At 41.1% G+C, this 17,463-nt stretch overlaps 1 long non-coding RNA gene and 1 other non-coding gene across 5 annotated transcripts; both read right to left on the bottom strand.

Annotated features, from left to right (window-relative positions):
• Positions 1-6,858: 6,858 nt before the first annotated feature.
• Positions 6,859-6,964, bottom strand: LOC144714377 (small nucleolar RNA R71). Its single transcript, XR_013584341.1, has one exon. It is a non-coding gene; the product is annotated as a small nucleolar RNA R71 (small nucleolar RNA).
• Positions 6,965-15,135: 8,171 nt separating this feature from the next.
• LOC144700829 (uncharacterized) lies at positions 15,136-17,463 on the bottom strand. 4 transcript variants are annotated; one of them, XR_013580882.1, is made up of 4 exons: positions 17,164-17,463; positions 16,573-16,984; positions 16,337-16,496; positions 15,136-15,543 (listed from the first exon to the last, which is right to left on the bottom strand). It is a non-coding gene; the product is annotated as an uncharacterized LOC144700829 (long non-coding RNA). The 4 variants fall into 4 exon arrangements; XR_013580878.1 differs by having other exon boundaries at positions 15,136-15,540; positions 17,164-17,461; XR_013580883.1 differs by lacking the exon at positions 15,136-15,543 and adding an exon at positions 16,188-16,214.

Here is a 17,463-nt window from a genome sequence, read left to right as displayed (position 1 = left end):
TGTTAGAGTGGTCCTTGTCTTTTTGGCACTCACATCTTCATCATTTTCCTGTGTTTTTGTCATCAGTAACCTAGGTCTTCACTATCATGCACTCCACCTCCAACTCTTCAGCTCATAGGCATGTATCTGCCTCCATATGTGTTGCCATCGGTGCCAGTAAAATCCACATCACTCACCCAGTCCACTACTTGGAATGTATCTGCCTCCATGTCTGGCGTAACTCGTGATGGTCAAACCCATCTGCTCAACCCACTCATGCCAGCCCCGTCAACTATTTACTTTGCATTGCCAAAGCCCCATCTAATATTTATTACTATTGTTCGTGGGATGCTCACTTTATCTATTACTAATATTTATTTTCCACTATAAATAACATCAACTTGTATTAATTACATTAGGAAATTACTCTCTCACAATTTTAGACTTTTTTATAATTTTTATAATGGATTTTATTACATCAGATTTAATTCTATAAATATATCTAAAAATTATAAACATGGAAACGGAAGTTTAAATTCACTTATTCAAAACCTGCTCGTAAAAAAATCTATGAATATCATTCTATAAACTAGAAACCCTAAGTGACATAACTTAGCCCCAATTTCTAATTTATCAATCAACAAATAGATGTAAACCAAAATTCAAGTACAAATTTAGACAGAAAAAAGAAACAAACATTGGATAAGTATGACAATTACATTTAAATTCTGAATATTTTCCCCAAAAATAAACTTTTCCCATTAATGTTCCGTTAATCCTCTCACCTCACTCGTGATCATAGATTGCTGCAAGAGAAGTTAAGTCATCACTCAATGTAAGACGAATATATTAATATGCAAACAATTCATTTGTAAATAGAATCTTTGTATCAATGGTATCAGAGCCAACTCACCCTGCTGCCGCCGCCATCGTCATCGCCACCGCCCACCATGCCCGTCGCCTCCATCCGGCCACGCTGACTGTGCTCACGTCCGTGACTCCCCCCGTTGCACCCTCCCCACAAACCACCAGCCCAGGCCTCCATTCCCGTCGTCACCCACCGGATGACCCAGGACCACCCGAGGATGTTCATGCCGCCATGTCAGACGAAGACCGTCCAGGCCCGTGAACAGTTTATTACCCAGCTTGAGGACAAGCTGGTCATCGAACGGGGGAGTATTGATAGGATACCAAGCTCCATGTGGGGGCATTCTCGTCATTTTATTACCTCTGCTCGGCCCCTCCCCTACCCTTCTCATTTCACCTCGCAACCCCGGGAATTCCCTTCTCGTCTCACCCTCTTCCACCCTCAGATACGGACCTCGACCAAGGTCCTTATCAGTATCATTCTTCATTTACCAACATAATGCGTAAGAATGATAAAACTATGTAAATGAATGTACACACTCCCATTTTTCAGTCCAACTTTAAGCCTCATATAACATTTTAAAATTAATTAGATAAACAGGTCATATTGATTTAGGATGACCTTCAAAGTGACCACGAATCAGAGGTTGTCGTGACATTCCTTCCTCGTATCACTCTCATAGAACTTAAAAGGTTATCATCGTTTGGCTATAATATCAATGAGGTCATCATAGGAAGATGAAGATATATGTCTAGATATTTATCTGTTATCTAGCTATTTGGCTCAATAATCTCAACAAATCCAGGAGATTTGGAGTTTTTTAAAATTGATTTGAAAATAATTTACTATTTCTAATATTTTAAAACAAGATAAATTGTGTATTTTAATTTTTCCCATTTATTTCCTAAAAATACTTTTATATGTATCACCATCCAAGACAAACCTACTCTGTGATTTTACGCAAGAATGGAAACTTCAAGTCATCTAAAATATAAATGGCAGTGTTAAACTTGATATCTTGAAATGCATAAGCCAATGAATCATCTGACAAACTTGATATCGTGCTTTTCAAAAAACGGTTTTCCATTTGAGTGATGTACTCATCTACGAAGAATCTGACGTGCGAAGAATAATTCAAAGAAATAACAAAGCTGAAAAGACTAGGAATATAAAACATCCCAAAATGGAAGAATCAGACTAATCTGACTGTTTCTTCCATCCACGCGTCTTATCTCTGTTCTCGTGTTCTGACCCTGTTGTTCAAACGGGGTACCATTTCTACAGGTCAAACACACCATTCACCAAAGATTTCAATTCAACTTGAACTGACGGGGGAATGTTGGGTTGTGAAGTCTCTTCGTACACACAACGAGACCTCAACAATTTAAGTACCACCACCACCACCACAGCCCACGAGACGTGCAGATGTTAACTTTCCAGGAAGAGGCAATCGTTCGTCGTCACCTTCATGTCAAATTCGTCAAGATCTACAAGAAGAACAAGGACGATAACGGTAGCAGTGTTCTTCTCGCTTCTCTTGCTAATCTCCTCTTCAACAGCTCAACGTCCGCCAGAGATGGATGAAAGTACCCAGAACAACGCTAGATCGGCCCCCGAGGACCGTTTCCCTCTCGTAACGAGGTCTTGGCATCCCCCTGCACCTCCTACAAGGCGCCTAATGACGACGGACCTTTCGTCTTAAACTCTTGGTCTCAGTTTAGGCAGTGCTGGCGAGACCCAAGAACATGAAAGATCTTTTACAGTGAAATGATATATTCAGTGTCTCACTTATCCCTTCCCCATCCTCATCCATCCCAAGCTTCGGCAATTTGTATGTACGAATTAGATTGTATTCTTGGGTTGAATACTTATTATATATGTGATTGTGTATTGTATGTGCGTTTGTGGAGTATGCACTACCAGTAGAGATATGGCGAGACAAAGAGGAACAATAAGAAAAAGAACAAAAGGAGGAGAGAGAAGGAGAAGAGATAGATAGAGAGTACGTGAAAGATGTTTGAATGAGGCCCTAACAATTTCTAGATATTTGACTCAGTAATCCATACAAATCCAGGATATATGGAGTTTTTCAAAATTGGTTTGAAAACTAATTTGCTACGTCTGATACTTTTAAATATGATATGTGTCTTAATTCTGTCACCTATTTCCTAATAATACTTTTATTTATATAATTATCCAATAATTTTGTAACTGTACACAAGAATTATCCAAGAATCGCAGTTGTTTACATAGGTGTAAAAAGTTATTTATATAATTATCCAATAATTTTAACTTTCATAGAACAATATTTTTAAAAATAATTTTCACTAGATCAGATGAATTAGAAGTTGTTAATTTACTAGGTGATTATTCCTATGACCCGACCTAACTAGTACAAAGGGGCTGTATTTACATTTCAATCGCTGTCTATGCTATCTATTAAGGGATGTCTCTGTACAAGTCATACCTTAGCGCCATGCAAGGAAATGCAATCTCTCATCTAGGATCAATCAAATTTATTCACTCTGCATCTTTTGTACATCTTGTCGCCCAGGGTTCTTTTTGGTTAGTCTCCTCCCACTGCCCCATCCTCATCTCAAAACTCTTCTCTCTACTCTACTTCCACTATGTTCCAAATGATATTTGAGCCCCAGAATTTTCACCTGCTCCCTTGCAGTGCAAGATGGCGACACAACACTACTCAGCATGGTAGTGCTAAGAAAGACAGTGCCACATGATAGAAACACAACTTGGGAAGATAATGCAACATGAGACAACTGCGTGATGCATACATGATAGCACACTAGTATAGTAGGAAGTGGATCCAAGGCACACATGATGTTGCTGCAACCAATGTAGGGCAAGAAAGACATGCAAGGAGGTCCCCTTCTTAGAGGCAATTATGGCACCAACAAGTGACAGGTAGAGATGGTAAAGAGGGATCTCTAGGGCAATTCTTGGGAAGAAAACTATATTTCAAAAGTCACCAAATGATCCATTAGATAAATGACCTATTTATAATGTGTTGGAGGAGAGAGATAACTTTCAATTTTTAAAATATCAAAAAGCAATCCAAATAATACATAAAAGTCACAGAGATCATTATGAGGGATAATAAAAGTGTTTCATCTTGAATATGGAGGGTTCTTGAAAGGCACGTTAGGTTTATAGTAGATAATATATAAGGAATGTAAGGCAGAGAGGGAATATCTTCCAAAGAACGATGCCTCGATAGACAAAGAGCCTTGATACTTAGTTTATACTTTTTTATTTTCCATGATGATATTAAATTGAATGAATAGAGTACAACATGGGATCGCCCACAACGTGAAGCCATCCGCATGTCAACATCACTCCGTGAAGGATCACCCACAACTTGAAGCCATCCGCATGTCGAGATCACTCCGTGAAGGATTTCCCGTCGTCAACACGCTCACTCTGTATCCCTTTCTTGGAGCTTGCATCAAGAAGTCGATTTCTTGGTGGTGTTGCCATGCAAGAACCATCAAGAAACACCTCTCTTGGTGTTGTTCTTGATAGCCACCGCCATTGCCGCCGCCACCGCCGTTGTTGCCAACATTGACGTCCACGTGCCTCGTGCCTGCGCACCTTCCCTGCACCCTTGCCCATTTCCACGCGTGAGCGCCCTCGCGCCTCAGTGCCTGCGCGCCCCTACACCCGCACGCGCCCTGCGCCTACGCATCTTGCTCCCACGTGGCTCTACGTCCCCGGGCCGACCTGTACTTTCCAGGAACCACTGCCAGCCATTTTCTTTGCTGTCACCGTCCAACCGTTGACCCGCATGCGCTCCGCACGCTTTGGGCGCTGATAACACCCTAAATTTGGTCTTTATTTCATGCTATTTGCACAATTTTATGCATTTAAAGAGCTTAAAATGGGGTTGTTATCATCTATATACATGAAAATACTGTTTTCAAGTGATTTCTGATTTTCCCTAATTTTTCTATTAATTCTATGAATTTTAAGGGATTTATTTGAGCTTGAAATAATTATTTTTGAATGAAAATGGCAAGTTTAATATTTAATTTTGAGATTTATTAGTATGGGGATGAATCAGTGAATTTTCTAGGATTTTTAAGGATTTTCTAGGATTTTTCTGAGATTTATTTGAGGAAGAAATGCATTTTTTAAAGAAAAAATGATATGTTTATAAGGAAAAAATGAGTATTAAGATTATTTTCGATCTTTGAAGGGATTTTTGTAAATTTTCATTGCAATGATGCCCTCAAAAACAGCTCTTGGTTGTGGTTGCAGGCGTAAAGATATCATTTAAATTATTCTAGGGTTTTATTGCAATTATTCAATATTTTTTTTAAAATCCAATTACTAATATTGGTTTAAATTCATTTATTCATAACTTTTGATCCAAAAGTCCGATCGAGATGAATTTTTTATGTATTTGCTCGTCTTGATCCCATCTTTCTATCTATACAGTTATCATTGAGATCAAGCCTACATGGAAAGATAAAAATTAATTACTAACTAGGGGTAAAGTGCTAATTATTACCATTCAACCTAAGTATAAAAGCCAAATTTCGAGAGGAGGGGGTCATTCTTGATGGTTCTCTATCACAGCTGCAAGACATAGAGGAGCCCCAGCCTAGATCAACCTGTTTGGTACCTTTCCCTTCATTGTATTTGAATTTTTGGTGCATTTTGGATGAAGTTAGTTTAATTTCTTGATTGTTCTTCTTGATTCTGGTCTGAACTTCTAAATCGCTTGGCTTGAGCGGCATGTACAAGCCCTGATTAGGATTGAGAGGAGTAACTGAGAGATTTAACTGGGTATTCAAGTGCATTTCAGAAGAAAACTATAAAAAAAACATTAAATTCTAGGGTATTAAAATTTATTTTTCATTATTATCTAATAGTGTAGTTAGTTCTAAATTATCAAACCTACAAAAACCAACCAACCAACCAAATCAAAATTTTCTTCCTAATCCCTCTAATTGAATTCTTTGTTCCTTTCATTTGAATCAATTAATTCAACTTTGAGCTCCCTTCTTCTACTCTTCTCATCTCTTCTACCTCCCTCTCTAAATTCCTTGTCTAATTAGGTTGATTTGATCTTCATTAAAGATCAAATTAATCCTAATTAGGGTTGAGCTATCGAGAAAATCATCGAATTAAACTCCTTATTAGCCTCCCTTGGACGATACCTCTACTCATCATTGTACATCTTAAGTGAGGTTTTATAAATTTAATTGTATAAGCTAAAATTGACAACGACAAGGGTTTAAAATTCCATAAAATTTACCCCTATTTTTGGCTTATCAATTGGCGTTGTTGCCGGGGAGGCAACGCTATGGAATTCAACCGACTTTTAATTATAAAAGAAAATTTGGCAAGTTTTAATTGAATTGATGATAAGTATCTTTGTTACAAGTTTTACATTAAAAGGTGATTTGATGGCTAACGACTAATGGGTGTTTGTGTTTGAATTAGTGGTTTTGTATGAAGCTTAGGTCTGGATTTGAATCAGAGAGCAGTGACAGATAATCCCCAGTAGCGAACTCCCCCACGCCCGAATCACCCTTCACTAAACCTACATTCATAGAAGAGACGTCAACTAGAATCCCACCAATGGATCCTATAGGTAATGGAGTAGGAAACCCTGAAGTAGTTAACGAAGGACGAAGGAGGATTAGAGAATATTCAACACCAGCTGAAACTCCCATTTTAACTAGGATATCTGCCCCTATTAGAGATGATGTGATGTTTAGAAAAGACCCACACCAATTTCAATTACTACCATCCTTTTTAGGGAAGGCAAATGAAGAGCCATATGATTTTCTAGAAAACTTTTATGAAGCCTGTGATAGTTGTCCATACCCCAGGATTTCTAAAGAAGCAGTGAGAATGAAATTATTCCCTCATGCCCTTAAGGATAGAGGCGATGATTGGTTTAGAACATTGGGGACAAACTTCGAATCCTGGAATGAGATAGAAAAAAAAATTTTTAAAGAGATATTATACAGTAGCAAGGACGAACTCCTTCAGAAGAGAAATTAGGAATTTTCAACAGGGAAACGACACTTTTAGTGAAGCTTGGGAAAGATTGATGGGGCTCATAAGAATATGCCCCCACCATGGCATTCTCAAATGGGAGTTAGTTCAAATATTTTATGAAGGATTGAATGATGTTGAAAAAGGAAGAGTTGATATTTCACCGTCCACGCATTGACATGCGAGGGTGGTGGCGACAACGTCCACGCATTGACACCGAACGCGTCACCACCGTTGTCCGAAGTCAACACGACCGGTGAAGGCTTGCCGCCATTGTCATCGGACCAAGTCAATACGCCGGCATCAGGCACGTCTCCACCCATGCACGCCCCCTCACACGTCCTGACACCCCGCCAAAGGCAGATCCAGAACTGCCCCCTGACGTGACGCGAAACTACGTCCCTCGTCACGTCGCTCATCTTTATTTTATTTCTTTAACTGTATTTTCTCTTTCCTCCAAAGCCTATATGTATAGGCCATTGTTTCAAGAAACAGTTCGACAAGTTTATTTCAAGAATTGAGTTATCTTTCTCTTCTTGGAGTGCTTGCCTCAATCCTAGCCCCTTCTCTCTATCTCTGATCTCCATTGCCACCGCCGCCGTTGCCGCATCGCGTCGCAGGTCTCCCTCTATTCTATATTGCCACCGCCAGCCCATCCGGGGACGCCCAAGGTCGCCACCCGAGGCCGCCCAGGACCGCCAGCCCTAGGCCGCCCAAGGCACCCACCCCAGGCCGCCCAGGACAGCTAGCCCTAGGCCGCCCAAGGCAGCCGCCCCAGGCCACCCAAGGCCGCCACCCTAGGCTGCCCAAGGCCGCTACCCCAGGCCGCCCAGGGCAGCCCGCCCTAGGCCACCCAAGGCCGTCGCCCAGGACGCCCAAGGCTGCCGCCCAGGGCAGCCCATCCTAGGCTGCCCAGGGCTGTCCAAGGCCGACCCCAGGCCGCCCGCCTAGGGCTGCCCTAGGCCACCCCAGGCCGCCTGCCCAGGGCCGCCCAAGGCTACCCTAAGGCCTTCCGTCCCCAGTCCGCCCGCGCGCGTCAGCCTTGCCCATGTCCGCACTCATCCGTCCATTTTCCTGCCAGGGCCGTACAACACCGGCTCGCCCAGTCTCGTCACGATCAGAATTCCCTGCAACCTCTTCATGCACTACAGTGCCGAGGTACGCCTGAACTCTTTGGTGTCGACGTGTTCTTCGTCTAGTGTTCCGCGAGAATCCTCCATCGCCGACATATTTGATTTGATTTGGAATTCCCTAAATTTCTCTCAATCATGAGATTTCCTCGTGACGTGAATTTGTGTATTGGATTTGGTACTTTGGCATCATCGCGGTGGTTGAAGACAGTACTCCCGCCCTCGACGAGGAACGGGACTGCACCACCAGTATTTCATCGGTTTTAAATTCTGAATTCGATCGCGTGGATTTCTATGGTCTGTTTTAGCCATCCATCGGAACCCGTCTAGTACCTTCCACCCGTCATCGTCATTCCCATCTCCCGTAGTTGTCACCCCTCAGAAAGGTGGATTATTGGATGTTAGAGGGGTTGAACCTCAGATCACTATGGATCGAATTGAAAAACAGATCAGTGTCATGATGGGAAAAGCCATGGAGAAGATGAATGAAAAAATGATTTGATTGTGGCAAGGGCAGAGTAGTGGAGGATCACACAACCAACTAAATCGATGTGAGATATGCTCAAGCGATAGCCACATGGGAGAAGAGTGCCTAATGATTTCAGATGTGAATGCTATAGGCAGGCAGGTTATAAACAATGGTCAGTGGGCCCCTAGAGGAAACTTAGGAGGACAGGGATGGAACAATAATAATCGGCCACCTCAACAACAATTCCAACTGAAGGCGAACCATCCACATCAACAACAACATTATCAACCTTATCGGAATTTTTCAGATCCCACTAATGCGACTCTCACCAAGGTAATTGAAGAGCTTCAAGAGGACAAGAAGAGGATGATCAAGCTTTTTGAAGAAATGGAGGAGAGGCATCGGCGAGAGATGGATAAGCTCAAGGCGGAGGTGGGACTTCACATTGGTCAATAATTCATGCACGGTGGAGCACCACAAGGTACTTGTGAAGACTCCACAAAGATGGGCCCAAAACCAGGTAAGATCCCTACCCAAGCTTGCATTAATCCTAGTAATTTGCTTTATGTCGATGATATGTGTAGCATAGCTAGTGAGCATACCCATGATGTGCATGCCATGATCGCAAATAAGGAAGAAAGAGAGTTAAATGCTGTGTCAAAACATAGAAGTGGGAGAGAACTATCCAATCCATTTGCAGCTGTAGAAAAACAAAAGGTGGCCAAGGAAAATTTAGAACTATCCAATCCATGCGCTATGCGCCCTGCGCCTGCGCATCTTGCTCCCATGCGGCTCCACGTCCCCGGACCGACCTGTACTTGCCAGGAACCACTGCCAGCCATTGTCTTTGCCGTTACCGTCCAACCGTTGACCCGCATGCGCTCCACACGCTTTGGGCGTGTTTCACACCCTCTGCGCACTCTGCGCGCGTGAGCGCTTTGCACGTTGTGCACCTGCGTGCGCGCTCAGCGTGCTCAGCAACCTCTGCACGCTGCTCTGCGCACTCCATGCAATCCACATGTTCTCTGCGTGCTTTGCGCTCACGGTACTACACCCACGACTTCCATGCGCCAACGACTACTATTACCTTCCTTGAAAAGACTCCCTCCTCACGGACTTCGGGGTCTCGACCCATTAGGTACCAACGTTCCCTTCTTTAGCAGTATTATTACTTCTTTTAGTGCAGTCTTCTGCCACTTGCTCCGCTGCCTGGATTTTACGTACGACTAGTTAGGAATAGCTACTTTGTGTCGAGAGGTAGGTTTTCTTGTGATAACCATAAGGTCACCTATCAATAGAGGTCGTGGACGCCTCTAGACATGTCGTGTCCCTCACTGCGTAGACATCTAGTTGATCCAATCGGGTTATTGGGAGTCTAGTAGTTAATGGTCCGCTCACAAACCTTTAGTCGATCGTCTTTCCTAGTCATAAATTGCCGATAGTCTTCTCATTTGGCTTTATCGATACGTTGCATCAAGTGTTCATTTCATCCATCTTCCACCTGTCCAGTGTTGTAACATGTGTCGTCCGATCTTAGCGCTCATCATGTTACATTATGTTCTTTTTATCTTCTTCTTCTATCAGTTTGATGTTGGACGTCGTCGGTGGCTTCGACGTAATTAATTTGACGAGCAAGGGGAACGACGTACCTTGTCGGTGGTGGCGTTCGTCGTCGACGTCTTCGCCGGTGCAAGGACCGATATAGGCAGGAACAGTGGAGGGATGCCGGGAAGGGGCCTGGGGTAGCTTGACCGGTGGCGATGGCACGGCGCCGGGAGTGAAGAGTTAAAGAACGAAAGCTAGGAGGACTAAGAGCGACGGCAAGCGACACGAACAAACGTCTGAGGTTCAACAGTGCTACCTTCTTCAGCGGGTAGGCCGGAGCAAAAAGGGGGACGGGCGTTGGTCGGCAATGTTGATGGTAGAGGGGCTACCCGACAGTGCGAGGGTGCAGGTACGGCAACAACGGAGCCACCTGGCAATACATAGGCAAATGCAGCCGATGGTGTTCGCGGGAACCGTCTCGTAGTGCAACAACCATCCGAAGGTGTTCGTGGACTGATAACACACAAATTCAGTGGTAAAATGATATAAATATGTGTTATATGGGAGTATTAAAGTGATCTAAATGCATATTCTCATATGGAATTATCATTTAACTACAAAATGAAGTTAATTTGCTAAGTATATGATTTTTCTTATTTTCTTTGGGTATTCTTCCAGGACTTTTTGTTATCAGAATATTTTTATATATTTGTCAGAAGGCTTATTTGGGTTTAAATATTTTAGATGATAGGTTTCAGCAGGAGATTGGACGATTTTGGAGGGAAAACTTTGGAGAGAGAAGAGCCCGAACACGAGGAGGCGGAGGAGAGAGAAAAATGGTAAAATGGGGAGACAGCCCACTTCGAACCCTCATATCTTGTAACTCCACTATTGGATCATGCTCAAATTTTGATTTTGGGTTTTTCGCTCCATCTACTTTCAATCCAACGGTGAAAATTACCACAAAATCTCTAGAACTCTTGCAATGAAGGGACGATCAAGGGCAGAAGGGGAAGTGAATTTACCCTTTTCACCCAAGGTACTTAAAGCCTTTTTTCTTTTCTCTCTGCCCATTCTGGAGTCTTCCATCCACATCTGAGCAGACAGAGGAATTTCTTGGATCAAACAAGGCTCTAAGTTTATTTCATTGCATTTTCTGGTCTTGATTTCTAGATTGTATTCTTCTAAATCGCCTAGGCTTGGGTGAAATATTCTGGCCCTTTGTAGGAATCAAATCTGATTTTGCTTGAGATGAATATTGAGCCCTGAAAACAAAAATGAACTAAAAATTAGATAGACTTCATTTCCTTCTAGTTTAAAAATTAGACAGCTCCTAAAAACTCTTGAGAAAAGTAAATCAGCTGTATATAGATTATCATTCCCACTTACATTATCTTAGTCCCTACTCTATTTATGATTTCTTGATCTTGATTTCAAGGTCAAGAAGCCTAAATAGATATCTCACAAATACAACCCCAATTTCTTTTTCCCTATCCTGAGGTTCTTGATCTTCTTGACAAGATCAAGAAATCCAGATAGGAATCACTCGTCCTATTATCTCCTATATATTCCTCTCCCAAATTCAGCTCAAAATCCACTAATTAGATTGAACAGCTCATTACCTACTAAGCCTCTCTTGAACGATCCCCGATATTCACACTATACATATAAGTATTGGGGTAAATTGATAACTTGAATTGCATAATCTGAATTGTACAATGACAGTAATTAAGGCATCTTAATCACCCAAAAGTTCAGTTTATCATGGACTGCATGAGAAGACAAGCGATAGCTTCCCCTTGGGAGTTGTGTTCAAAGGGCTTTTCTAGATAACAAGTGGATGTCCCCGCAGGGTAGGTGCTTGGCGCTGTCAGGGAGGATAGTCCACATTGTTGGTGCGTGTCTTTGGCTTTAGCAAACTTATCGACAAGCATTCGAATAGTGGGTGGATTTGTGGGCCATCCACGATCCAATCGGGCGTCACACAATGCGTAGTTTTGGGTGCAGTCAAAGTGTCATCACACACGCGGTGAGGACCATTGTTCAGCGGCGAGCGGGTGCATATCCGGGGTGGCTGAGCGGTTGGCAGGAACATCGACAGTGGATCTCAAGCTTGGAGAAGTCAGCGAGAGCCGATAAAAGATGTTTGGGTGTGTTACCAGAGCAGTCGAGCCTGGAAGAGTAGCTGCAGATCGTTGGTAGTGGAGGTCGCACAAGCGATCGTGCGGATCGTCAGGTTCATTAGTCGTGGGATCTCACGCTAGGGTGAGTCGCGGGACTAAAGTCCGACGCGGGTCTATGTGTGACAGAAGACTCACTGGTACCACTTTTGATGTTGCGCGGTGTCGGCTCGGTGATGAAGACCGCGCTATGCAGCAGCCAAAAACTAACCGTTCTATTGAAGACTTTCACACTGAAGGGCGCCTGAATGGGCGTGGTAGCGTGGAGGTAGAGCAACAATCTTCCTCACCTGGCCTTCTTCCTCTCCTTCTCTTCCTTTTCCTCTTCTTCTCACTCTCTTCTTCTTCTTGGTGAGATCTGAATAATTGCCAACAAAGAAATCCCAGATCTGAGGAAAAATGTGGTCCCGTCATGGCCTTATATAGGGCCATGATGGGCACATAATATGGAGTCCATCAAGGGGGAGTCCAATAAGATTCCCCCACCATTTAGTAGATAAGACGATGTGAACTTAAAACAATATGAACGGATACAAAAAGACGGTGATACGGACATGTCAGGACGAGTAGGGTGCACTCGTCGTGACTAACACAAAACAGAAATCAAAATGTCTGAAAACAGATAACAAAAACACGAAGAGACGGACGAGGACGTGCTCTACCCAGGGTATTTAAACCCGGGCATCTTCACGGACGCTTTGGCGTGCCAGTTGAGCTGACATGAACCGGTGGTGATGCTGATGACGACAAAGACGGCTCCGCTGATGATTCGTTGGCGTCGTCTGGACACGCTCCATAGTATTCTTCTTCTTCTTGTTGTTTCTTCTTTTACGCCCATTTGTTTTATTCTTCTTGTCTTCTTTATTTTCTTCCTCTTCTTTTTTCTTATTTTCTTCTTCTCTCTTCTCTTCTTCTCTCTTCTCTTCTTCTCTCTTCTCTTCTTCTACCTTTTTCTTCTCTCCTTCACTCTTTTTCTGTTTCTGTTATTTTTTTCTTCTGTGGCTAGAAATTCTTCAGTTATTCTTTCTTTTCTTCTCTCCTTCATTCTTCTTTATTTTCTTCCTCTACCTTTTTCTTCTCTTTTTTTTTTCTGTTTTGCTTTTTTCTCTTCTTCTTCTTTATTTTCTTCCCCTACCTTTTTCTTCTCTTCTTTAGTTTCTTCCTCTACCTTTTTCTTCTCTTCTTTTTTATCTTCTGCTTTTTTCTATTCTTCTTCTTTGTTTTCTTCCTCTACCTTCTCTTCTTCCTTCTCTTTTGCTTTTCTCTCTTCTTCTTCTTCTTTATTTTCTTCCTCTACCTTTTTCTTATCTTTTGCTTTTCTCTCTTCTTCTTCTTCTTTATTTTCTTCCTCTACCTTTTTCTTCTCTTCTGCATTTTTCTCTTCTTCTTCTTTATTTTCTTCCTCTACCTTTCTCTTCTCTTATTTTTTCTCTTCTTCTTCTTTTCTCTATTAACTTAAGAATTTCCTAGAATTTTAATGACTTCCATCGATTAGCTTTTTAATTTAACAGTTAATTTGCTATTGTTTCCACATTAGAGAAGATTTTTAAAATTAATTAAGAAATTTCTAGATTTTTAACGACTTCTATCGATTATATTATGAATTTAGTAGTTAATATTTTATTCTTTACAAATTACAGATGATTTTTTGAATTATGTAAGAATTACTACAATTTTTAAAATTTTTATCAATTATATTATGAATTTGATGGTTGATATTTTGTTTTTTACTAATTACTAATGATTGTTTAAGTTATGTAAAACTTTACTACAGTTTTAAAGAATTTTGTTGATTATATTATGAATTTAATGACAAATATTACATTATTTTTTATGTTATAAATGATTTTCTAGATTATTTATGAATTTCCTTGAATTTTAACGACTTCTATTGATCATCTTTTTAATTTAACTCGAAATTTTATATTTTTTATCGCATTAAAAATATTTGCACAATTAATTAAGAATTTTGTATAATTTAAACGACTCTTGTCGATTATATTATGAATTTAACGGTTAATTTTATAGCTTTTTTGCCTTAGAAATAATTTTAAAAATTAATTAAGAAATTTCTAGCATTTTAACGACTTCTATCGATTATATTATGAATTTAATGGTTAATGTTTCATTATTTTTGCCTTAGAAATGATTTTTAAAATTAATTAAAAATTTTCTAGATTTTTAACGACTTCTATCGATTATATTATGAATTTAACAGTTACTTTTATATTGTTTTGCCTTAAAAATGATTTTTAAAATTAATTATGATTTTTTGGTATTTTAATGCTCATATCAATCATCTATGAATTTAAGGGTTAATTTTATTTAATTTTTTGCCTTAGAAATGATTTTTAAAATTAATTGAGATATTTAAGTCTTTAATGACTTCTATCGATTATATTATGAATTTAATGGTTAATTTTATGTTATTTTTTGCCTTACAAATTATTTTTAAAAATTAATTAAGTTTTTTTATTTTTTGACTTAGTATTTTAATCATTAAAATTATTATAATGATTTTTTTAGTATTTTAACGATTACTTTGAGATTGTTCTTTCGCATTAAAAATCAATTTTAAAATTAATAAAGAAATATCTTGAACTTTAAAGAACTATATTGATTATCTTTGGAATTAAATAGTTACCGTTTTGTTACTTTCCAAGTAAAAAGTGAATTTTAAAATTAATTTTTTTAAAAAAAATCAACTGCAAAATGTGCTAATTTGTGCGATGTGGATTTCCACACAACTGCACCGCACATTGCACAGCCCCTATGGTGCGTGTGAAAATTCATACAGCCGGTGCTACTCTACTTTGACTCTCCCCATTCATATCTCTTGATCAAACTAGCAGGAGCCGCTGCCCACACAAGCACAAACGTCTTAGAGAGACCCACTCAGCGGGACTGCCATGTGCATATTAGTTTAACAATTCAGACTTTTGTTTTTTAAAAAATCATAGTATTTATCTTCATGATATCATTCACGAACTCTTCAACGAGGAAGCCCACGCCAGCCCATTTAGGGGACAGTTCTGGATTGCAGAATTTCGTTGGTGGCGGAGGAGGCGAGAAGCTTCGATGCAAAGAATCAATGGGCGAAATTGTCGCATAGGGACCAAGTGAGGTCTGCTCCGCCACCCGTCTTCTATGCTACCCCCAGCATGTAATCCAAACGAAAGAGCCTTCATTTTTTTCTTTCTCCGTCATCTGTCTACAAGCTTCAGATCTGTGTGGTTCGTCTGAGTGGCTGAAGATGGGATTTTTTAGTTATCTCCCAGAATGAGTACGGCCCTGCTACCTGTCTCTTATCTCACCACCCGAAGCGAGCATTGCGAGCGGGCCCTACTAGTATAACACATAAACAATGTTATAGATGTGACATAGTAGATATATCTTAAGAGAGAGAGAGATAGAGAGGGATAGAGTCAACGTCAATGATGTGGACATCGTGTTAGAAAATTTGTGAGATAAACCGCAAGATGGGCCTTGTTTGACTGCTTTTCGAGGGTGTCGAATCGGTTGAGCAGAATTAGACAGTCCACTGATGAAGAAGAATGGTCGCAGTCAAAGTTTTCAAGATATCACCGCTCACCCCAAACATTAGCAAAGGCTAGTTTTAATCAGAGAGGTGGAGCCTCCCATTTGGTTATGGTAACAAAACATCTCTTCTTAAAAGAATCATTTCCAAGAAAGCATCGTCCCAAATTACTTCAAAATTTTTCTTTAATCATGCAAATGGAAAGTAGAAATAATACAATAGAAAATCTGGCTAACTTTGTGTACAGTTGTGGACCCAGTTCGATTGAAAGCCTATAATGTAATCAAGCTCTGTACTGACTAAAATAATGGTTGTTCAATTCTGTAAACAAAAATATGAACTACGCAGTATACATATTAGACTCTGAATCCAAATGTGATGATGAAATGTAATTATGATTTTGGATGATTACGCGTTCGTATGGATTATGGAGTTTATGAATCCAGTCCTCTTATTCATTCCGCGACGAAGATTTGATCTGCCATTATAAGTATAGATCTGCACAAATCAATCAATGTGCAAAGGAAATTGTTGCAGAGAAAGATATAGTAATCGTGAGTAGGTTATTCATCGCATTTCCGATAAGTGGATCGAAAGCACCTTGGATAAAACCGGATGAATGCATTTCCCGCTCATATTCCATTTGGAATTGCCTTGTCAGGCCGTATAGCATCTCCGCAACCTCGATCTGCATCTCTTGAATCGAAGCCGAGGATTCTGAAATCTTCGGCGGCCGATTCTTGGACCCGGAGATATGTTTCTGCAATGAATCTAAAACTTGAGACAATGAAAATAAATTAGGGCGGAAAAATGTTAGAAATTAGGGTTGAGATTACGGCAGAAATATGTGCTCCGTGTGTCTTTTTACTCCGCTACATCTCTCTGTCGCGCAACGTTTCTGGCGTTCTCTATATTACTCTCTCCGACGCCATCGGTTTATCTCCCACCCTCTCTCATTTTGCTGCCTCCTCCCCGTTTCATCGCTCGTGCCCGCTCTTTCGTTCTCACCCTCAATAGCTCTCTCATCCACTCTCACGCTCCATTTTTTTCCGTCCCCTTCTCTATCAGCCTCCTGTTTTCTTTGTTTCTGGTTCTGCCGCTCTACATCTCACTCTGGCTCTCCACTTCTCTTGCTATCTCGCCCATCCTCTTGTTTTATTTCGCTCTTTCTCTCGCTGCCTCTTTCCGTGTTGCTCTATCTGCACCGACCACCTCTCGCGGCGGTCGCCGCTGCCACCGCGAGTGAGCCTGTGAGGGAAATTCGGAAAAGGGGATGAAGAAAGAAACATTGAAAGTGTGGGAAAGTGGGAGAGAGAGAGAGCGAGACGGAGAGAGGGAGAGAGGGTGGGAGAGCAAGACGGACAGAAAGCGAGAGAGAGGCAAAACTCAAAATCGGAGAAGGAAATGAATGAAATTCAGAGGCTGACCTCCTGTTCCTTTTTCATGATGATTTGCTTGATCTTAAGCACATCTCTGGTGATCTGGTTCTCCTCCATGATCTCTACTGTCAACGCCTTGAATGTCCATGTTCATCGATCGATGGCTTGTTGGGACAGCGAGGAATGGTGGGAAGAGGCGCACTGGTCTAAGCCCGTGATTCTTTCTCTCAGCCGGTCACTCTACAGCGAGTTGTCCCCACGATCGACGATCCTTCGTGCAACCCTCCCCATTGACCTATGATAATGCTCAACCGTTCTCAACCGTTTCTTTCACTCTCTTTTCTCTCT

This window comes from Wolffia australiana, chromosome 1 (genome assembly GCF_029677425.1).
Source record: "Wolffia australiana isolate 7733 chromosome 1, ASM2967742v1".
Classification (NCBI taxonomy): domain Eukaryota; kingdom Viridiplantae; phylum Streptophyta; class Magnoliopsida; order Alismatales; family Araceae; genus Wolffia; species Wolffia australiana.
The sequence above is the reverse complement of the archived record's forward strand: the minus strand, read 5'-3'. Positions and strand labels throughout refer to the sequence as shown.